This window comes from Phalacrocorax carbo, chromosome 11 (genome assembly GCF_963921805.1).
Source record: "Phalacrocorax carbo chromosome 11, bPhaCar2.1, whole genome shotgun sequence".
Lineage (NCBI taxonomy): Eukaryota > Metazoa > Chordata > Aves > Suliformes > Phalacrocoracidae > Phalacrocorax > Phalacrocorax carbo.
In genome coordinates, this window is record NC_087523.1 from 22,324,779 (window position 1) to 22,348,076 (window position 23,298).

Here is a 23,298-nt window from a genome sequence, read left to right on the forward strand (position 1 = left end):
ATTATCTACTGAGTATCACTTATCAGGGTAGCAGTAGAGCTAGAACAGAAGCATCACCTGAGGGTCGGGTGGGAAGGACATTGCCAGCCTGAGGTTATGAAATTCAAAAAAAGGAAGTGCAAGGTCCTGCCCCTGGGGAGGAACAACTCCATGCACCAGCACAGGCTGGGGGCTGAACTCCTGGAAAGTGGCTCCACTGAGAAGGCCCTGGGGGTGCTGGGGGGCAGCGAGGTGACCCTGAGCCAGCACAGGGCCCTTGTGGGCAAGGCGGCCAGTGGCATCCTGGTCTGCATTAAAAGGAGTGTGGCCAGCAGGGAGAGGGAGGTTATCCTCTACTTTGCCCTAGTGAGGCTGCATTTGATGTGCTGTGTCCAGTTTTGGGCCTCCCGGTTTAAGAAGGACAGGGAACTGCTTGAGCAAGTCCAGCAGAGAGCTACCAGGATGGTCAGGGGATCGGAGCATCTCCCTTGTGAGGAGAGGCTGAGAGACTTGGGTTTGTTCAGCCTGGAGAAGAGAAGACTGAGGGGGGATCTTATAAAACATCTGCACGGCGGGTGTCAGGAGGATGGGGCCGGGCTCTTTTCAGTGGTGCCCAACGACAGGCCAAGGGGCAACAGGCACAAGTTGGAACATGGGAAGTTCCACTTAAACATGAGGAAAAACCCCTTCCCTGTGCGGGTGCCAGAGCAGGGGCACAGGCTGCCCAGAGAGGCTGTGGGGTCCCTTCCCTGGAGACATTCACACCCCGCCTGGATGCGGTCCTGTGCCCCTGCTCTGGGGGTGCCTGCTCAAGCAGGGGGTTGGACCCTGCTTGAGCAGGGTCAAGAAGAGAGCTCCAGAGGTCCCTTCCAACCCCTGCCGTTCTGTGATTCTGTATACAGAGAACCTCTGCACAGGGAAGAACTCAGGCCTTGAAAGCTTTAAAATTAAAACCTCATATCTCCAAACAAAATCAAAGGGAAATCAATAATTTGTTTAAGGTTAAGGGTACTCAACCTTTTCAATAGAAAATCAAATATAACCAGCCTCCCTTTGCAATAAGCTGGACTGTTGAGTTTCTGACCTCTTGTGGTCAGTTATGACACTGTGGTATTTTTTTTTATACAAGTGTTATCTTACTTAAATTTGAAGTCCTGTCCTAAATTCAAGGGTACATAACATAGGCTTTTATTTACCTATATTCAGTCTCAAGATGAAAAGTTATTCCTAAATGGTTATTGAGTGCTGTGAGCTGTTTTATGTGGCTTCCTTCCTCTGCTGCCTACCTGTGCTATACACCTTGTAAAATACTGGTACCCCTCCTAGAAATGCTTATACCTAACCTTCCTTTGGATTAGAAGATTTTTGGTATTGTTGTTTGGTTTTTTGGTTATTCTTGCCCCCCGACAGTAGCTAATAGCCCCACCAAGTCCTCTAAGCTTGTATGTGATGAGTTGGATGTTCATCTACACAGGGAACATTATGTTTTATTCCCAGATAGTATGGGAGCATAGTTGCAGACACCTTCTGTCTAGCAGAATAGATGTGGTCATGAAATATTCTCAGTTTCTAGAAAAACAACCTCTGGTCTCAGTACAAGGAATCATCTGTTCTCCACAATCCTCTGCACAGTCTGATAGGCCCTTCGTGTGGTCTGACCTTGGTGAGCACAAGTAAGGACAGCTCCCGAAGTGGTGTGATCAGGAGGAATGGCTGAATCTGAAAACTGTCTTTAGGCCGATGCTTGCCTGCATCAGGCTGTCTTGGTGCTCAGGTGAAGAGAAACCAAACTGTAGAAAGGACTGCACCTGAACATTGATTTCAAGTCAAAGGAAGTTTATTTGGAGATTTTAAAAACATACAACTAAACCTGAAGGTCCGGCTAGGTATTTTTTTAATTTTACTTTTTTTGGATAACGCTATAGTTGAGATGATTGGTAACAAAGAAACAATGATTAAACAAAGTTTGCTACTTATTTTGATGAATATCTTATTTTTCTCTGGAGCAAGATGCTTTCTTCTTGCATACTGAAACACCTTCCCACTTGGCATCTGTTATTCCTAACACCTGTACTGTTGGTATGAAAAAAGTAAAAATAATAAGATTTTAAAACCCCTCAATTTTTAGATGTGAAATAATTCAAAATTCATGTTTTAAAATCTTTAAATATTTGATTAAATTGATACAAAGTAAAAAAGAACATCCATGAAAATCAGTTTTTCATGCAAAATTGTGCTGATCAATTCCGAGCCTTCAGGATAAAAAGAAAAGTTGTGAAGAAGGTGCTTCATGTCTGTTACCTTTTGGCAATGTTACCCGCCAAAGATAGGATGTCACCCCCCAAAATCATCTTCTCTCCTGCATCTCCTCTTCAAAAGCCTGCGAGGCTCTGCGGAGAGAACAGCAAGAAAGGGTGTTGTATAGTTGTGCGATACCTACTCAGCAGACAGACATGCTTTGACTCTTCAGTGTGGAGAGTTGTACAGCTGAAAGGGTGGAGACAGAGATAAAGAGGGTCAGCAAACAAGACCTGCAGGGTTTGTTTTTTTTTCCATTTAGGCAAGTGTTTTCTTACGAGGCAATAGCCTTTCCCTGCATTGCTCATAGGACTTGTTTCCTCCGCAGAACAGCCTCAGTATTCCTCTGTTGACAGAGGTGGACAATGAGATACATCCTGGGTTGAACTCGGGAAAGAGGCTCCAGAACAAGGCATTCAGTAGGAGCAGCGGAGGCAAACGCTGTACCCAGTCTTAAATTAAAGCTTGATTAACTTGTTAACAGGATTATATACAGGGGACTGCACTCAGTGAACCAGTGATGTCCTTTTCAATCCTGTGTCCCCAAATCACAGAGCATGTGTCACCAGTAATTGCCAAGTGCTTACAGAGGGCACAGAAATGCTTGTAAAAATAAACTTGTGATGGCACACAGATTACGTAATGACAATGTCCATGTCAGGGGCTGTAAAGGCCTGTGTCACTCATGACTCTGCTGCTTCAAAGTCAGATGTCATAGCAGTATAACAGCACTTAGAGAGGCTCTGGGAAAGAGGAAACAGGAATTGCCAAGAGCATCGTGCCTGAAGAATTCAGAGTTTGTATCTTTACACGGTTTGACAAGGCCCAGACTCCCTTTCCTGGGGGTTTCCCCAGTGAGTTGCCTTTCTTCTCCCTTGTGTAGTATTGAAAGTGGGGACCTGACTTCCCACAGCCACTCACCACATCCACGACGCATTTCATTACAAGTCTGGGAAGATGTTTTGAGAGGAGTGAATGGGGAAATTCTGGCTGTGCTGCAGCTACTTTCTGGCTGTGGAGCTGACCTAATGTGGCAGCAAAGCTGCTGAAAGGCTCGCAGGAGGAACGCTGTGGCTTGAGGAACATCACAGTAGGTGTATGTCAGATTGATATCTTTGGACTGAAGGAGACGTGCCGATGGCACATCACACACAGAAGAACACATCAGAAGGTTTCATACCTGATTTGTTCCCCACTGCTGCAGTGGTGCATAGGATCAGTGCAATGGGGAACATACGAAAGCCTCTCTTGGTGCATCTGTGACTTACAGTAGATGTCATCTTCCAGATGTGGGTATATCTCTGAGATACCTGGGAAAAGAAATGAAGGCATTTAGGAGGCAAAGGTCAAGTTCTCCAACAAGGCCTTATTGAGTGCATATACATTACAGCGCTACAGAAGTGCCCGAGGCTCTCCAGGACTGGTGTGCTGTATTACCTCGTACTTTCAAAGCAATATACAAATGCTAAAACTATTTAAAACCCACTTGACTCACAGCTCCTCCTCCACTTGACATTTAAATTTCAAGATCAAGATTAGGAGAAGCAAATCAGGATACCTGTATTTAAAGTCAGGTGACCCTCTACTGGTACCACTTACAGATGGCGGAGTAACTGTCAGCTGGGTAAAGAAGTCTGACCATCAAAATCTCTTTTCAACAGAGGACATACATAGACACCCCTTCATTAAACATTTACTTATAGTCATTCACAGTGGATCTATATGACATTGCTATGGGTTGTGAATGTTGACTGAGTTCTGTGACAGGAGGAAGGCTTTATGTCTCTGAGGAATTCCAATAGCTCTGTGGAAGAAACTTCTTTACTATCTTCTTGGTAAAAAAAAACCCAAGCAACCAACCAACCAAAAAAAAAAAACCACAAAAACCCACACACAAACCCAGCTATCTTCTGGGAACATGAAAGTACATCAGAGTACATTTTGAGTGAATTTTCTCCATTTTAGCTAGATAATAAGGAACAGGGAGAAACTAACTTACAGATTTTCAAAATTACCTTATTTTGCATTATTCAACTTATGGCTTGCTTCACTTTGTCAACACGTATTTCTGGAGGGAGATGGCAAATTTAAGTCTCAGAACAGTGACATTAGCCAGATCCTGTGCTCTGACGCACATGGACAGCCTGAGACAAGCACACAGAAAGTACTATTGACCTGCTAGTGCTTTGGTTTGAACCCCTCTCAATAAACAGTGCAGTAATCTAATTACAGTGGAGGCTCCTGATATTTTTACTAGTTTTTTTGGTTCATTGTTTATCCTGTATAAGTGCGTGTCAGCTGACAGTTACAGTGTGGGCTCCTGTTCTGTTCCCCTCTACCCTGATCGCCCAATCCATCTTCCCGGCATAATTCTGTTCCACATAATTTTCCTTTTGTGCTTTTCTCTGCAGAACCCTTGAGTCATATTCCTTCTAAAGACTTCTACTTCCACGTAGCTTGCCAACTGTAAGCCATCTTGGCCAACAAACCTTTGAGCTTCTTCCAGTCTGTAGCTATGCTGCTGCAGAGATGAGACAGCATACTAGACTTGAGACACTCTGTTCCTCCCAGGGAAGCTCTTTGTCATATTCCCTGTTTCATAGTTTTTCTTGACCATCCAAGCAAGCCTACTTGCTTCTGTTCTGCATTTGGCTTTAGTACATGAGGAACCCGAGTGACTGATAGTGCAGGAGTCCATGCTTTCTTGGTAAAACCATCTATTTCATTTCCTTTCTGCTCTTCAAAGTCTTAGTGTGATAATTCCAGTTCCTAAATTGTTTGGGCATTATGGAGTTCAGAACTCATTCACAGCCTGAACCATGCTTAAACACACAATTCTTAGGAGGTCCCACTGAAGACAACCACAACCCTGAAAGTCACAACTAACATCTAAGACCAGAAGAAAGGCTGTTTTACTTCAGCATGTTCAATACATATTTTAAAGCAAAACTAAAATGTCATCTCTATTTTTAGCTGAAAAGCATCAGCACTGCAAAACTGATGCCCCACGGAACACCAGCTACATCTTCATTACAAGGCTAAACCAGACAACTTAGACCTGGAGAAGTTTTTCTTACGGTGACTGACGGTGTTTTTCAGTTGAGTCTGTACCTGCCTGCTTCCCTGAGCTGAATGCATCTGGCGGACAGACGTAAAGACGTAATCATTGTATGAGAAAGAGCAGATCTATTTTGGGAAGTACAGGGCAAAACCATTGCTAGATGTATCTGCGCAACACAAGAAAAGCTTGAGCTAGTTTATTTTCTAGTGTTTGCTTATTCCTAGTAAAATGAGTTGCTTAAGCTTACTTTGAACTAGTCCCAGTCAAACGCTGACCCTGCCTGCAAGAAATATTTTACTCTATCAGCTACTTAAGCATTTTGAAGCTAATTTTGGTCACTAATTTATGCATCTCTATGCATGACGGTATATACATAATGTCTTTTGGAGAAACATTTGTTAAGGCTGCCAATAGTAACTGCCAGATATGTTGTAGGTGGAGTCGTTTGGAGCATTTGCCATCCTTTCTAGGGAAAATAATTTATGTACTTCTCCAGACTAAGAACTTCATTAATGACCTTCATTTAGGAACTACATAGCAAGAAGAGGAATACACCAGAGAACAGAATTCCCGAAGCACAAAATCCTGACCCATTGGCCTAGCCAGTGAATCGCCTTAGCAGAACAGGGTTTGCAGAGGTCTAGAACAGTGCTTACTCTTCTCAGCAGAAGAGTAAACAAAACCACTAGGCAGTACACGGGATCATTTTAGAGGTGAGAGGACTGAATATTTGCATGAATTTTCTATCTGCTTCCTGAGGATCTCTGAATCAAGTCTGTTAAATTATTGATACTTCTTCTCTTTTTCATCCTCAATTCTTAAATTTCATCTAACAACCTTGCCACAGTCAAATTTGTGCCCATTGATCTAACACTCCCTTGACTGCCCCACTTCCTTTTTAATCGCTATAGAATGCCAACATTTTTTAACCATATTAAAAAAAAAAATAAACCTTTCCTTTAGAGCAATTTGCAACTGGTACCTGCATATTGCTACTTTACTAGTACATTCATTTGATAATTATTTTTCTTTTATTTTGACAGAATGTACAATCCTGGCTAGTTTTATAAGGTGGTGTCTCTGTTTCAGCAGGCATGGGGCCTGCCTCGCCTCTGTTTTATCAGCTGCCTCCTCAGGGAATACAAAAGCCAGCAGGCTGCTCTGATTGAGAGAGATGCCAGGAAAAATCCAAATCAGACTCTAGGAAACAGGTGATTACCCGCAGTTGGCACTGCAGCAAGGCACAGACCTCACAAGGCAGGTTGGGAGAAAAGGCTCTTTGTAACAAGGATCGTTTGTTTACCTTCTTCTGTGTTTAAGAAATGAAGCACTGAGGTTGAAGGACTTAAAGTCAGCCTTTCCTGGGACAGCGATGCTGGCAGCTGTATTCCTATGATGTGAAGACCTAGCCTCAAAAACTCTAGCTTATTTTAGACGGGCTAAACAGCCATCCATACTTTTGACTTAGTCATTACTGAGCTGAGACTGCACTGCTCCAAGTTGCTGGCCAAACAGCTGCCGAAGACAGGGCTCCTGGATGAGGGAGGAAGAACTAAGGGGCTGGAGGCATTCTTTAAACTCCCGTTTCACTCTTCAGCTTGAAATCCTCCATCATTCCTCTATACCTGAATGGGGAATGAAGCTGAACCAAGAGAACTGTTACAAGCACAAAATGAAGGGCGTGGAGGCAAAGCTTATCTGATTCCCAAACATAACACGTAGGTAAAATACATCCACATGTGTGACCAGATGACGTTAACTTGAACTAAATATAGTGCTTCAGGAGCTGGCCTGCTGTGCTAGTGATGCTGAATGAACAAAGGAAAAGATTGTACTATCTCCCAGGGTTATCTAAAGTGCTGTGTCTAATTTTGGCCTCCGTAGGTTTCTGGAGGTTGCTGTTTGCAAAAGGCAGCAGCGCGGCGGTGGGTGGAGCAGTTCCCTTCTTGGCAGGTCAGCCGGAGAAGGCTGCTGCAGTGCATGTCGTCTCCCACCTCTAGGGCAGGCGGGCAGGTGAGCCAGCTGGATGCTCTGCGGGAGGAAATTCCTGCAACCTTTGCTAGAGAGAACCTTTAAATAACTTTCCCTTTTCCTGTTATGCCTTCAGTGTTTAGATGGTGCAAGGACAAATCCTGCTAATCCTGAGGGGTCTTCAGGTGCCATTTGGAAATAGCAGTCTTAGCCCTGGATGACCTTTAACTTGCACAGCACTGTGCAGTTGCTGAGTGGTCGGAGAGAAGTGAAGCTTCAACTATTCCAAATCTGGCCCTGCAAGGGAAATGTGAAACGGGGAGTTTCCTTAGCCCTAAGTTCATCTCTCTGTTCTCTCATTTTCCTCGCTCCTAGTTTGTGGAGGCAGGGAAAATGGGTGGGCAGGGAAAAGCAGAATCGTTAGAGCTGAAGAGAGGAGGGGGACATGCCTAAAGGGGAAGGTATGTACAGGTCTGTCTTGACACGCTTGGAAGAGGTTATTGTATCCACTGAACTGGTTTAGTAGTTAATGTCATTTTGGTCTCAGAGGCTGTCAACTTGATAATTTAAAAAAATTGTTTCTTACTTCCAAAGGTTGAATAATGCCAGCGAATAGATTCACCCCTATTGTTTTGAAATGGAAGGCAAGGGCTGGCTTAGAATTGTAAGTGGTGTAAGTGGTGATTTCTGGTAATTTAAGATCCAAAATAGTTTTAGAAGTTCATAAAACAATTTACCTTTTTTTTTTTCCCCTTAATGTTAAAAACTTTAAAGAACTGTTGCCAATCTTGCCAAGTATTACAATGTGGTACTCTGCTGGGCCTGTCAGAAGGCGAAAGACTACGAAAATAAGAATGACATAAAATAGTGTCCTTTAAATAAAATCAGTTTAGTTTTTACATCATACATCGCAGTCAAAGACACAGGACTTAGATTTTAAAGTCGTGCTGTTAATAAACAGGATTGTAATGAGTTAGCAGATGTCTCAAGTTTAAACTGATATTGTTCATTCCATGGATAAATATTTAAAAACATATTTTCCCTTACTTGAGGGAGAGTCGTCCCGTTTAGGAGAGTGGAGTCAGAACAGTAGGAAGGTGAGCACAGTTATAGTCACAGAGTTTCTTTATGTCCTGATACAGAACAAAAATATATTTCCAAACCTCAAAAGGCATTTGTGAACCAAGTTAATGGTCAAACAGTTCTGTCATGTTCCTTTGTTCAGTGTTATCTGTAAAGCCTCTTATTTTCATGGGGCATCCCTTTGTCCTATGTTTCAAAATAAACCTTGTACCGGAGCAATCAATGGGGCCAAATTAGAGTGATTTAAATCTCTTATTGTGGTAGAAGTCACCTGTGTCCTCTGCTTTAGCATCTCCTAGATCCTTTCTGGGTGGCTGCACATGAGAAGATTGCTTTTGCCCTTCCGTCTCTCTCTCTGAGACTTGAATCCAAAATTCAGAGGTGCAATTCAGAGACTTGATAAACAATCATCCTTGCTCGTCAGCTTAGCAACACGAAGCACAAGCAAAGCACCCCAAAGATGTTTTCGTAGCCCAGCATGATTCAGTGCATTGCTAAAGTCTTTACTACATCAGAGCCTTAAGCTAACCCATGGAAAACAAACTATATCTTAGAAGGAGGTTCATTTCAGAAACTGATAGAGTCTGGGAGCATTCCAGAATTGCTTTAGTTTGCCTCTGGGAAGGCTTGAATACCAGCAGCTAGGGAACAATTCAGTGACAGCAACAGCTTGTTTCTCAAAGATTTAACTCTGTATTTGTGGTGCTTGCAGGGATAAGGAAATAGCTTCTCCTGATCACTTTGAATAAAAGTTTCATGAAGATATAAATAGCTAATGTAAAAGGAATTTAAATGTTATCCAGAAACAATTCACTCTTACTGAGTCTGAAATAGTGAGGAAACAGGCAACAGAGGCACTCTGTAGTTCAAAATGCTGCAAGCCATGCTGTGCCTCTTCGCACAGAAGATCCTCCACATGGTTGTACAGGCCAAGCACAAACATCCAGCTATTAACTTTTTGTGCTGTGAGCCAGCACTGACAAATCAAAGTTAAGTTACCTTTTAAAATTACACCGTTACCATTAGACTTGTGATTTATTCTCTCCTAGTCACATTCTTCAGCCTCAGATGAATAATACCCCTCATGAATCAGGCCCCTTTCCAGGAGTCAAAGTACCGCACCTGCTTAGGCCTGTGATACAGAGGGAACAAACCCAAGATAAATGCACTGGTAATCTGGTAGTGTATGAAGGCTGGGGCCTTTTGAGAAGGCATTTAGGACTTAAACATAGTAATTGTATAAGCAGGTGAAGTAACCACTGTTGCTTGCTGCCTCCAAGAAGGAATTTGACCTGTTATCTAGCACTGCATCTTCTAATGGGGACCTTAAGCATGTCCAGTGGAGAAGAGGACCTTTCTGATTCTTATTAAGTTTTTCCTTATGTGGCAACATTTATTTAACTTCAAACTATATGGTAGGGTCAGGACTCCTTCGGACTTATGAAGGACAGTCACTGCTCTGAAGTGCTGATAAATAAAAGGCTGTGTGGACGAAGGGGACACAAAATTAACAGTACAGCTAAGTGATGCTGGTCAAGTCAGTTTGAGTATTCTGGGATCATGGGTAGAAATGGACACCCCAAATTTAAATTTTTCTCTCTGGTATAAGACCGTTCTTTCTTTGTGGACATAACCAAGAAGAGAACAGTACCTGTAACCAGTATTTAACAACTGCTTTTGCACCTTGCTGAATCTGAAGTAAAAACGATCCAAAGAAAGAACAGGTAGGATGTTAAATCTGCCAGGTCACTTAAAAGGTACATCTTTTTAACTGGGGAAGTAATTCAGATCATTAAGGGGAGTAATAGTCAAAAACCTCCAGACAAAGCAACTTTTCTCAGGAACACATTTATCTTGAAATAGGGAAGCTATAGAATGGGATGAATTGTATCACTCAGAAAGACCTTGTTGAACTCAGTGCCTGGAACCATTTGGGAATTACACGAGTGACCTATTTTGATTTCACCAGAGGCTGAGGAAGCTGCCTAGTCAGTCACCTTTGTACAGAAGTTGTCCTGATTAAGGCGTCACAATGGGAGCAGCAGGAACGACTGCTGAACTTATTGCGTACTGGTGGAAGTGCTTTTTCAATGGCAGCATTTGCATTTAAATGAAGTCGTCAGCCAGGTTGCGGTGAGCAGTGGTTCCAAAGTACAAAGACAGCATTAATCACTGAAAAGAGAAAACAGCAATGCCTACCTAGTTCCGCAGCCACCTCTGGAATATTCATCTGGAAGAGATACGCCATCTCCTTGCTTGAACTGTAGTCCATAGATCGTCAAAATACGACTCAATTCCTATGCAAGAGACCTTGCCTTCCTACTCAAGCAACAACATTTTAAGCTCTCCTCCTTAATTTTGTTAATTCTTAAATGACAGGAGGCCAATTTCAGCCAGAAAATCTTCAACATCTTCAACATCTCAGAGCTTTCATGAAACTAATTTGTTCAGAGCCACAGAGAGTTTAAGCACAGGCAATCATCCTCCACTGCCACCGAAAGGCATTGATATAGTTTGAGGTATTTTGATGAAAGAAGTGGTTTATTCTTCTTTTCATCCCTGCTCTGTTGAAAGAATGTAGTTATCCTAATACCAGTTATTAATTGTGGAGAAAAAACAAGCCAACAAGAAAACCTTTAAAATATTTTTAAAGTTAGTCAGTGCTGAAAGATACAGTGGGAGATCTTATTTTTCTAGTTTTTGCTAGCCAAGGAATATAATTTGAATTCTCACAGCCAAGTTGGAATTTTTTGTGAACTACCAAGGTACAAAAAAGGCTTTGCAGACAGGTCTGTATGCATTTGTAAATGCATTTCTGCTCTTTACCAAAAGAGATCAGAATCAGTGCTTTCAGATTCTATATAGTAAAGTTCAGCAAAATTATTCTTTATCTTAACTATTTAGAGTGAAATGATATCAAGTTCTGGGAGGGCACAGCATGAAGCAGTGACAAATGTGATGGCCCAGTTAGGGAGCAGCCTGCAACATGGCTAGAAGGCAAAATTTTCCCAGTAAGGCAACTTAAAAAAATGATCCAGATTATTTAAAAAAAAAAAAGCAAGCAAGTACTGCTGGGTGATCGAGTAATCAGTGACTGTTTAAACTGTACATACCAGCGCATTTCCAAGTTTCGTACCTGACACGTAAGGTCCGCAGAAGCACTAGAGCCTTTTGGTCTGTTTATTCATGTTTATTCACAATCACCACGTGGACTTGAAACCTCAGAAGAGCGTCAGCGTGAAAGCAGTGGTGCCACACATGCTATACTGCCTTTGTGCGTACTGAAACCCTTTGACTTCTCCCTTAGGGACAGGTGATGTGTAATACAGTTGCATGCCCTCAGATGAAAGGCTCACCAGTGATTTATTTAACAGTCTAGATAGTACAATGAACCCAGCTGGTTTTCTTACCTCTAAGAACTTGGCTCAGATGTAACTCCACATCACACTAATATGAAAGTTACTCCAAGGTGATCATGACAGCTTTTCTAAGTAAATTAGGGATAAATTTGACAAGCACTTTCTAGTTTGTGCTCAAGAAAGCTAAATGACAAAGCCAGGAATATTTCCACCCAGGCAGATTAAAGTAATTTTGAACTGCAATGGAGAGGGAATGAAGGGAAGAGGGCTGAGATGGCACCTGTCCATTTCCCATGACTTCAGTAATATGCCCTTAACACTGAGTCCACATTCTCCAACAGTTTTAAAGACTCTTTCTAATGGCTTATGGTATTTCATATCAATCTTATCTTTGAAGAGCATCAGATCTGGGATCTCCTATGGAAGCAGAAATAGTAGACTCGATGCTAAAATAGCACCTGCCATCTGGATGCTGCAGGTGTCTGCAGTATAAGGTTTGGATGGAAATACAGTTACACGCCAAAGTAAAAACTGTGCTCAGTCAGCAGGCAGGCATGTCTGGAGGAACGCAGGCTAAAAACTATAGCGTTCAAATCTAAACCCAGAGGAAATAAGGTAGCATCAGCCTTCATGTATTCAGTGGGCCTTCATGTAATTGACTGTTCCAGAAAGCGATGGAAGAACCCGATTGTTTGCAGAAGGAACTTAACATGTCTTAGACTGCATTGGCTTGTCCCAGAGAGTAAAGAAATTTCTGCACCTTCAGTAAAGGTCACTCCAGCAGACAGCTTCAGCACTCTAAGTCAGGAGTGGACGAGGCTACAATACACATTGTCCTCTCTAGCGGGAGGAAGTTAATTTCCAGTCTGTGCGGCCCATTATAGCTCAAAATTCCAGATGGCCCATATTTATCTCGGTCAACTTCAGTTTCTCTGCTTCGCTCAAAGCCTATTTTAAGTCATTCCATCTTTGAGGAAAAATTTCCTTGGGGTTTCACAGAGATTAGACCCAATGAACTTCCATTAGAACAACTCTACCTGTTGCATGAGTAGATTCCCTAGAATTGTAAAATCTTGTGACTTATTACAAGGACACAAAATACAGAGAGATATCATACATACAAGCGGTGCAAGTCTTATCTAAGCTAGATGATGAGTGGAGCAAATGCTAGACTAATAGCGAAAAGAACGCAACAGCTGTTCTGTAAAGAGTGGCACTGATTATTAGCCATATTCTTCAGGCCATTTTATAGAATCATAGAATCACTTTGGAAAAGACCTTTAAGATCATCAAGTCCAAGTGTTGAGTTTAATTACCATTCACTTTACTGGCTAACATTTTGATGCAGTAAATTTAGAGGCTTCTTTATGTTTTTTTTCAAAACCCTGAGAACTCAATTAACAGGCTTTGTCAAGCGTTGGACTTCAAAGTGCTGGACAGAGCAGTTTAGAAACGTAAATAAAGCAGCCCATTGTAAACTATAGAAAGCTGCAGTTTCCACCTGGACTTTAACTCAGCCTGTTAGAAGGTAATTTTCATTACTTGACTATGCTTGTGTTAAACGGTATTAGTTTAAATTAAGAGTGCACTTTTAAATTCCATCCCAAAACATGATAATAAAATGTTATACCTAATTTTTCTGCAATTCAGAAAGTAATTTTGAAAAAAAGTCCACACCCAAACTCCAACAAAACCCAACAAACTGAAGTTCCCTGTGAACCCAGGGCTTCAAAAAGTATTTGTCATTTCAGGGAAGTTTTTGCATTCAGCCCATTTTGGACCTCACAGTTTACAGTGATGATGCAGCTCCAACAACTGTCTCATCAGCTTATAATTTCTCTTTGAAACTGCAGATTTCTCTTATTTTGATCTGATATTTTAAAATTTAGTAAAAATTATTTCCTCAATTATTAGCTGTTGAGGTAGGTTCCAGATCACAGTGACCTGGTTTTCATAAAATATAATCACTGTTTTGAGAGTTAGGCATTTTATAACACTTTATAACAAAAACCAGACTCCCAAACATAAAGATCATCTGAATTAAAAAGTTATTTCCTACAAGCTCAAACCTTTCCTTCCTCTCTGCCCCTCCAGAGGGAAGTCCTAGAGGTTAACAAACATTCAGGAATGAGGTTGCCTTTTAAATTTTTTTGACCATAGTGACATAAGCACCTGCAACCTCAAAGAACATTTAGTCATAGATAGAAAGGAATAATTAAATTTACTGACCTGGGTAACACCACATTTTGTTACACTCACAACACTGCTCCCGCAGGCTGGTTCTGCAGAAGAAAGGCAAAGCAAGGCCCCTAACCCTGGGGAAACTGGCTTATGGGCTTTTCCTCCTCTTATAGCCATCTTACGGGAGCATGCTCATGAGGGACGGGGGTGGACTTGCTAACTGATTCAGCAAAAAATGGCAAAGAAGGTACTTCTAAACCTATAATTTCATTCCTACTTGTTTTCACAGAAGTTTTAAAAGAAACAGGCACAAAGCTCCTTCAGCAATTAAATCACTGGTGTCAGTCTGCCTGTGCTGTGCAGACCTGGGGGAGGAGCAGCCTGTAAAGCTTCTGAGCCAGGTGGGTGGAATTTGCTTGAATGAGGGCCGAGGAGCAGAACGGACAGGGCTCAAGCTTGGGCTGCTTCGTTATCAGGCTAAAATTCTTAATTCTACTTTCCTTTCTTTTTTTTTTTTAATTTTATTTTTATTTTTCCCATTTAGAAATAGGTATCTTGAATAGATCAGTACTAGTAAGGGAAGTAGAATGGATAACCTGTTAGGCTTCCTGATTTCCTCTCATTTCTCAACGTTTTTTCTTTGCTTATTTAAAACATTTGTGTCTCTCAAGAAGGGCTATCATCTGTCAGCTCTTTCTTTTGAACTGCCAGACACTAATCTCAAGTCTGGATCACACTGACTCATGAAGAGAGATAAAATTATCACCTTTGAATCACTTGACTGAGCAGTGACCTAGCGCAACGGGAACACAACTTTGAAAGGGTGCTGAAGTACAGGTTGTTAAGAAGGCTTCATGGGGCGATGCAAACAGCGTAAGTTAAACATGCAAATGTAGCCCCGGCATTTGGACAGTAGTCATTCTGGTGGGGATTCCCATGTGTTTGTTCAGGCTGAGAAAAGCACCCGGAAGCCTATTACCAAAAAATGCTTCTTTGCTTTTTATTTTGCCTTTTTTGGCCCATGCGATGCTCCCATAAACCGTCCCAGTTTGCAGTGCTCTCTCTGCCACCTCAAAAGGGCAAAGCGAGTCCCGTATCTAAAGATCTGTGCTCTGAAGCTCTCCTTTTGTCAAGTGAGAGCTCTGCCAGGGATGCAGAAATACTTTCACTTCACTAATTTCACCATTAGATGTCTCTGACCGATCAGCATTACTCCAGCCAGTCCTGCCTTCGTAGCGCAGGCAGCGCTGCGTCATGCCTGCATTCGGTGTCACGGTGGCAGCTCTGGAGAGCTGGGAGGTTAGGTGGGGCTTTGGAGGGGTGACCAAGACAAAGAGGGTTGCTGATTTCCTTCCCTGCTGCGCAGGTGGGGAGCAAAGGGGGAGTTCTGGAAAGCAGCAAACTTCTTTGCCAGTCCCAAATGCTCCAAAATATTATCCTAAGTATACAGTGTTTGGTCCTCGGTTTAATAAATGCTTCTTTGCTTAATGCTAGTACATGTTTGTCTGCTTAATGCCCTGAACGTAAGAAGTGCTAAGGGTGATTATTTTTAAAATAGTACCCAAACACCTTTTGAGGATGAGCTTGAGTATGCCTGGGTTAAGTTTGCTGTATATAGTGATTGCCCTGAGTGCAGGAAGAAGCGGAAGGTGCTTATCAAGGAGATAAAAAAACCCAAAAAACGGGTTCTGGGCAGGATTGCAGATTACAGTTTGCAGAGATTTGCTTTGTTATCTAGAGATGGGAGCTAATGCAGGGCTGCTTCTTCCATGCCTCGTGCCTCTGGGGGAGACATCGCTGTGGTGCTGGGGGACGAGGCCGCTGGTTATTCTTGCCGTTTGCTAGGTGGAGGCTGCTGGATGCCATGCTGGCTGACTGTACGTGCAAAGGACTTGCGAGAAAATGAGATATTCCCTTAAAACACGTAATCACACGAACATTTACCTCTCACTATTGAGACTGTGGCTTGTCAAAATTACTTAAGCTCTAACGAAGTCCTGTCAGGTAAATACTGTTACTCCAGTGGCAGATTTTGGAATATAGCTTCACATCCCTGAATTGCATTCATTATTTTCTCACTGAAACAAACCTGGTTTAACTTCGTAGGTGTGTGTTATGAATCCATCTGCATTTGTTTCTGTAGTGATTTATTAGCTGGGTAGTGGTATACATATTAATAACAAGCCATTGGTTGCCCGTCAGCATACATTTCAACAATGTCGTCAGTTACTTTCCAGAGGGCTAACAGTGAGTGACAATTCTGACAAATTTTTATTCTGTGAGCAAACAGAGAGAACAAATTCAGATTCAGCTTTTTAAATGAAAGAAAATGGGAGGAAATATCTATTAAAAAGAGTTAACAGAAAAGAATGTTCTGAGTGAATGTTGCCCTTATGGTAATGTTGCTGTTTGCCTTTGTAATCAGGACTATTTTATATAACCCACTGCATTTTTTTTTTCTCTTTGTTTTTTCAAATATTGTTCTCGCTGTTTAAATTTGTATGTATGAGACCATATATATGGCTACATACATAGTAATGTAGAATAAAGGGTAGGAAGATTTGCTGTGCAGAAGATAAGAGATTTGCTATTATTCATCTCTTAAAATAAGATGATAAAATATTCCTAAAGAAGGCAAATTCATTTTATTCCATATGCCTTTGTGCCATTCACCTTGGGGAAAATTAAATAGAATGCTCTTGTGATTATAAAAATAGCAGAGGAGTAGGATTACTGTGGTAGAAATTAAACTTACGCCCCTGTAATTCAAACCTATTCTTTTCCTTTTTCGTCTAATATTTCTAATTTACAGTCCAAGTAGGCTATAAATACTTGGAATTGTTTATCAGTGAAGTCATCACCAGAATGGCCACCTCGTGGAATTAGTTCCTAATGAGATTATTAGGCCGATGTTTATTTTGTGGGCTATGAATATCCGACTGAACTTAGACATTGTTATTTTGCTGTCAAGATTGTGTCTGAAGCTCATTTTCTTTTCCAAGACTTTAAATCTAATATAGCAGAGCTCTCAGAAAGTACAGGACTATTTGCATTGTGAAAATCTTCATTATGCACTGGGGAAAAATGATCTTGACCAAGCTGCCAGCCAGCTGCATGCTTTATACTAATCAGACAAATAAAATACAACACAAAAATCAAGAAGAGAAGAGGGTTTTCTCTTTTTCAAAGCATTTTCATAGAGCCTTGTTCTAAAAGTGCTGATTTCACCTAGAAGAATAACTAACTTCACCAGTGAGGTGAAGCCTCCCGTGGATGAACAGGGTTATGCAAGAATTGCGCATGATGATGATGATAAAGCGGAGCACAGTAGTGTGTGAAAAAATCTCACAATAGTGCTGTTCAGCAGTTTAGATGAGGAAGTGAGGAAAGATTCTGTCTCCAGGTAAAAAAACAAAGGAAATTTTGCAAAAGCGATGCATAGTTATGCAAGTAGCAATTTTCAGTGCCCTTTGTCTTGAACACATTTGACTTGGCTATGGAGTTTTTGTAAATGCAGTTGATCAAAACGCTCTTTAGGCCTAATCTGAAAGGCTGTATACACTCAGCTCTCTCTGTGATGTGATGCTGGGACATTACAGGCTGTGTGGAGTGTAAGAATTGCCGTGCTGTATGAGTGCTCTGGGCCTCGCTTCCATTACAGTGTCTCTGACAGATCAGAACTAGGTACCTCAGAAAACCGTGCAAGAAATCCTTTGAACCAGAAAATCATAATTGACCAGAGACGTTGTTTTATCCAAACAACCACCCACTGCCTGTGATTATGTTCTAGAGATTGAATATCTAGTTTTCTTTTATCTTTACCCACTAATAAAACCAATACCCTGTTCCCGTCTCATACACCTCCTTAAACCGTGCAGTGTACTTTAACAAAATGTGCTGGTAAAGAACCATCCTTCAGAATTTCCTGTGCTAATTTGTGGAACATGCTGTTTCAGAAGTAGTTCAGTTTCTATCAGCGCTGTTACATGCTGGGTCAGAGCAGATGTACGGCATCGTCCCTACGGCCGGGTTGAGCTTTAACTAGGATTGATTTGCTCCGTCAGGTATTAATTTGTTTTGCAGAGCATTTCCTTAGTCAGATGTCTTTGAAGGAGGTCTCACTGACAGTGCAGGATAAGCAGAGATTTTTGCCTAACCAGAAATTCCCATGATTATTTTATTCTGTTTTGAGGTGTGAAAGCTCTTTGAACTTTTTCTCAGTAGAGCTGAGTTATTGGAGAATCAAATTCACATCAACAAAAGCCCATAGATGACTTTTGTTCCAGTTTTCCAGGATCTGGTCTGCTTACCTAGGCCTTGGTATACGAAGAGCAAAGTTAAAGGATGTCCTCAGTACAGTGTGATTGTCGGGTCATTTATTCAAGGGTTAAGGTTTGTACTGGTGTAATGCCGCGTCCTCCAGTGCGGTTTATATTGGTGTCAAATGAACACCTTGATTTCAAAGGCATGCTCCTCTACCACTTGTTGATTAGTTTTGTATGGTTTTTTGTTATTGTTTTCTTTAAGAATGAACTTGGGAATAATTATTGGCTTTTAACATGGAGTTTCCAAATAGCCTTTTTTTTTCTTTAAAAAGAAGCATTTAGTTTAATTGTTGTGAGATTAATAGGCAGGAAAAGGAGATACAAGAAGAGAGAACATGTTCATACTTATAAAATCTTTAGACAAGCTTGACTGAGTTCTCTAATTAACCACAGGAAGACTATATGGCTACTGAATAAATTAGCAGAAAAAATAAAGACCGTAGTCAATTAGAATACCTGAAACCAGTAGTATATTGTTGGTCTTGAAAAAGCGTTCACACTGCACAAATGGTCAGGAGAACCTAAAATGAAAGTCTGACCCCTTTTTGCTTGTGTGAGCATACTATCAAGTTGTGTTTGTGGAATAATCGCTGGAGGTGACTTAGCAATTAAACTTATGTTTTTAGGAAAGGTACAGCACTGAAGAAGCTGTCAGGGTGGAGTTCAGCTGATATGTGAGGAATCCATTCCACGGAAGTTCTCCAGTAACCTTAGATGTCGGCAAGGCCAGGAGAACTTGGCGTACTGACTCTGAGAGGAGTTGTCCGGAGGGTGGAGCAGTGTGGAGGTGTCACGGCCAGCTCTGTGATAAATGGGAACTTGAGGTACCATGGAGCTGGTAGACTGCACATTTGCCACCCTGGGGCAACAGTCTGTCATGCTTTTGACAAAACGCTGTCCTTTTGGTGAACTTTGCTCATTATAATATCATTATAATACCAAAACACACCTCCATCCCAAAAGTTACCCGCCTCTAAGGTGCGACCACCCCTCGCTGGGCATGTGCTTCGAATTTCTTCTAGTCTACGCTTTTAAAAGTAAAGCAAGGAAATTTTATACCAATCATAATAAAGGGATGTATGACTAGAGTCACTCAAGCTCCACCTGAAAGGTAAAAAATAGTATAAAATATGTGAAGAGAAAGAGGGTATTGGGGAAGATCCCATCGTGTACCACTCTGACTTCTGGGACCAGTCAAGGGGCTGAGCCTCTCTTTCCCCCCACTGGGATGCCTTTGGGTAAGATAGGAAACCTCTAGAGAGTCACTTTAAGTCCCTAACGTATTAGAGTTGCTTTGCTTCATATTAGAGTAGCTTCATATTTGTTTTGCATACTTGTAACCTAGCAGTGTACTAGTATCTTTGGTATTTATGTGTGTTTTGTAACCAGCAATCTTATCACCAGTAATCCAAAGAACCTGTGTGTCTGTTGCTTTAATAAACTGCACTATTCGTTAATCTAGCTGTGATCGTTCTCATTGAATGCAACTGGTCAGGGCATCTGCCAAATGAGTTACTAACAACAAATACTCTTAGAAAATAAATTGTTGACCAATTCTGAGACTAAGACTGGGCTTAGCCGCACCTGCACTCCTCTCGGAGAAGGAGTTTAGAAAGCAGGGGGTCCTGTCTGACCCTCACAACTCAACGGTAGGGTCTCTCCCCAGCCACTCCTCAGACTCCTACCGTTAACGCAAAAGAGTTACACTATGATTTACAGTGGCGTAAGAGGAAACCAGGTCTACGCTTTTTGCAAACTTAAGACGCTACATTGGCTCTTATTTTAGCTAAGTAAATTTGTTCTATTTAATAGTATTTTAAGTCAGTTTTAGAAATCTTTAGGAATGACTCGTTTATGAAGGCAGTATGAGAATTTTTGGAGTCTGAATTACCACACTACATGTGCTACATTAACTAGACCACTGTCTGAAAAGCACCCACATTCCCATTTGTGGTATAGAGATTTGTTGAAAATCAGTGCCGGGTCCTGCCCTTGGGTCACACCGACCCCAGGCAGCGCCCCAGGCCTGGGGCAGAGGGGCTGGGAAGTGCCCGGCGGAGAAGGCCCTGGGGGTGGGGGCTGACAGCCGGCTGGGCATGAGCCAGCAGTGCCCGGGTGGCCAAGGAGGCCACCAGCCCCCGGGCTTGTGTCAGCCCTGGTGTGGCCAGCAGGAGCCGGGCAGGGATGGGGCCCCTGTGCTCGGCCCTGGGGAGGCCCCACCTCGAACGCTGGGCTCAGGTTTGGGCCCCTCGGGACAAGAAGGGCCTGGAGGGGCTGGAGCGTGTCCAGAGAAGGGCAGCGGGGCTGGGGCAGGGTCTGGAGCACAAGTGTGCTGGGGGGCGGCTGAGGGGGCTGGGGGGGTTTAGCCTGGAGAAGAGGGGGCTGAGGGGAGCCCTTCTCGCTCTCTGCAGCTGCCTGAGAGGGGCTGGAGTGAGGGGGGGTCGGTCTCTGCTCCCAAGGCACCAGTGACAGGGCGAGAGGGAACGGCCTCAAGCTGCGTCAGGGGAGGTTTAGGTTGGAGATGAGGGAAAATGTCTTCCCTGCCAGAGGGGTCAGGCCCTGGCACAGGCTGCCCAGAGAGGTGGGGGAGTCACCAGCCCTGGGGGGGTTTAAAAGACATGTAGACGTGGCACTTGGGGACATGGTTTAGGAGGCCTGGGGGTGTTGGGTTGGCAGTTGGACCTGATGATCCTAGAGGTCTTTTCCAACCTTCATGATTCTATGAATTATTGACCCCTTCCTCAAAATACTGTCTACAAGACATTACAGACACGGCAATTTCCTTAACGGGTTCTTAAACCCCCTGGAAAAAAATTAAAACTTGAAACCCATCAAGAAGGTGGTTTGTAGTGCAGTTCCTGAGCAGCAGTACACTGCAGTTATATCAGGCACAGTTGCAGTAGTTACTGCATCAACTGTTCCTGGAAAGCTGCCAAAATTAATACTCAGCCTCTTGAAAGAACTAACAAAATGGCTACTATGGTCAAATGTCTCAAGATACTGCCTTCTTTGCTGGCCTTTGGATGCGGAAAACAACTTTACTAGGCAAATCCCTCATGAGGAAGCCCTGGTTTCTAGGTGACACATGCAAATATTGAAAGAGCAGGACTTTCTTTCTCGGTTGCCTACCTGTATTTTGAGAGCAAACCTGAGCTGTATGCTAGAGAAATATTCCTCATTTGGAACCAAGTCCTAGAAATGCCACAGAGCGGATGTGAACATGGCTTTCTGAAGCTGAGTCTGGTACTAAGTAGATGAGATTTCCTCATCGCAGTGTAGCTCATCCATTTCTATGCTTGATTTCAACAGAAGGGAAGAAAGAAGTGGATCACAGAAACATAATGTCATTAGAGGTGGGAAATATATCACCGAGGATGCATCTCATCATAGCCTGTGCTCTGCTTCTTCCATGATCAAAAATGTGGCCTCCAGTTTTAATAACTGTTAGCGAGATGACTTTGAGGCAGCATGCTTAAGAAATCATGTGTATCTCTCTGCGGTAACAGGGAAAATGGAGCCCATATTGCTGGACTTCTGAAAATGTACTTTCAGTGCTGTGGGTCAGTGGGACTGGGAATGTATCTGGATTGTTACATGCTCTAGAGACACTTCCCAGATGCTGTACAGAGTGGAGCACTTGCAGTTACTTCTGAGAAAGTTATTTCTTCAAAATCAGTATGTACAGCTGAGAAACCCTTAGTTCTCATTTCACAATGAATGTTTTTTGAAATCACTTGCTACATGAGAACATAGGGTGCCATCTCATACCCAGCTGCTGCTCCATTTACTATCCAGCATTGTGTAGCACTAGAAGTTTCAGAGAAAGGTGCAAAAAGTTGCAGAGAGGATGAAAATATAACAAGTGACTTTTGGGACACTTTATCTCATGTATTCTGACCTCAGATCCCAAGGGGTTTCTATTTCTCCTCTAATATTGTATTTCTTTGACCCCCTTCTAAATGTGGATGTTCTAATTATCCACACAAATGTTCAGTTCTCTTTTGACTCTTGCTGAATTCCTGCAGGTCACCAGCTCTGGCTTGTAATTTCATGAGTCATTGCTGAATATGCACAAATGGTGGTAGTTAGGACAGTCTGACCCTTAGCTTCCAGCACAGCCCTGTTCCATTCACTCTTTTAAGAGATTACTTCAGAGAAGCCCTTTCTCTTGGATATCCCATGCAGTTTTACCATTATTTGAAGTTATAAATGTATTTACTTTTCAAAAATGGTTTGGTGAGGCAGGGGGTTTACTCTTGGAGCAATGGAAATGCAATCTCCAGAACAGGCTTGCTCAGTGTGACCAGCAACAAGCGCTGCATCTGTACCTCTTATTGCCCTGCCAGCTTCCCTTTTCTCGGAGGGGCTGCTTTAAAGCTGCAGGTGTAGCTAATGCAGAGTTGTTACCTTTCACAGGATCTGTGAAAAGGAGGGGTTGGTTAGAAATCACTCTTCAAACATGATCAGACTGTTCTGGAAGGCTGTTCTGCTCAGGTGCGTAGTAAAGGTATTAATCTGTATTAGTATTAATGATATTATTAGTGATGGGACAGTAAGAAGCTTATAATGGTATCTGTATTGTATAGGGTTATAGATGGAGAACGTACGCCTTGCTGAATGACCAGTTACTCTCTTCCATAACTCATGGCTTCAACTAGAAGTTTCTTAATTTCAAAACATCTAAAACACTGATTAAAAGATCTTGGTTATTTAAGGACATAGAGGTTTTTTGAGACAGGTTTGGATTCTGTGCCTGTCCAAAGGGCTGCCTGACCTCAGACCGTTTAATTTCTCTTTCGTTTATGCCAACCGATTTCTAAAGGCAAAGCCATTCTTTGTAGTATTTTGCTGAGTAGTTCTAGGAGATGTATAACCAAGCTGATACACCCAAAGTAGCTGTATGTGTTTAGTATATTGCTATAAGGTTTGAGTCAAATGGATTCACTTGCTGAGCAGCAGCTGGAAGTGTCTCTAACCTTGTGATCTTGTGGGTATTAGAAGTATGTGGAATGAAGGTGACAGTGAATCAGGTATTGCCCTT

General features: G+C 42.3%; 2 long non-coding RNA genes across 3 annotated transcripts in view; one reads left to right on the forward strand and one right to left on the reverse strand.

Annotated features, from left to right (window-relative positions):
* Nucleotides 1-23,298, forward strand: part of LOC135315390 (uncharacterized) — a 313,306-nt gene that overhangs the window by 65,619 nt on the left and 224,389 nt on the right. The gene's annotated exons all lie outside the window — the stretch shown is intronic.
* LOC135315391 (uncharacterized) lies at nt 1,955-14,125 on the reverse strand. The gene is made up of 3 exons (XR_010374855.1): nt 13,981-14,125; nt 3,458-3,587; nt 1,955-2,369 (listed from the first exon to the last, which is right to left on the reverse strand). It is a non-coding gene; the product is annotated as an uncharacterized LOC135315391 (long non-coding RNA).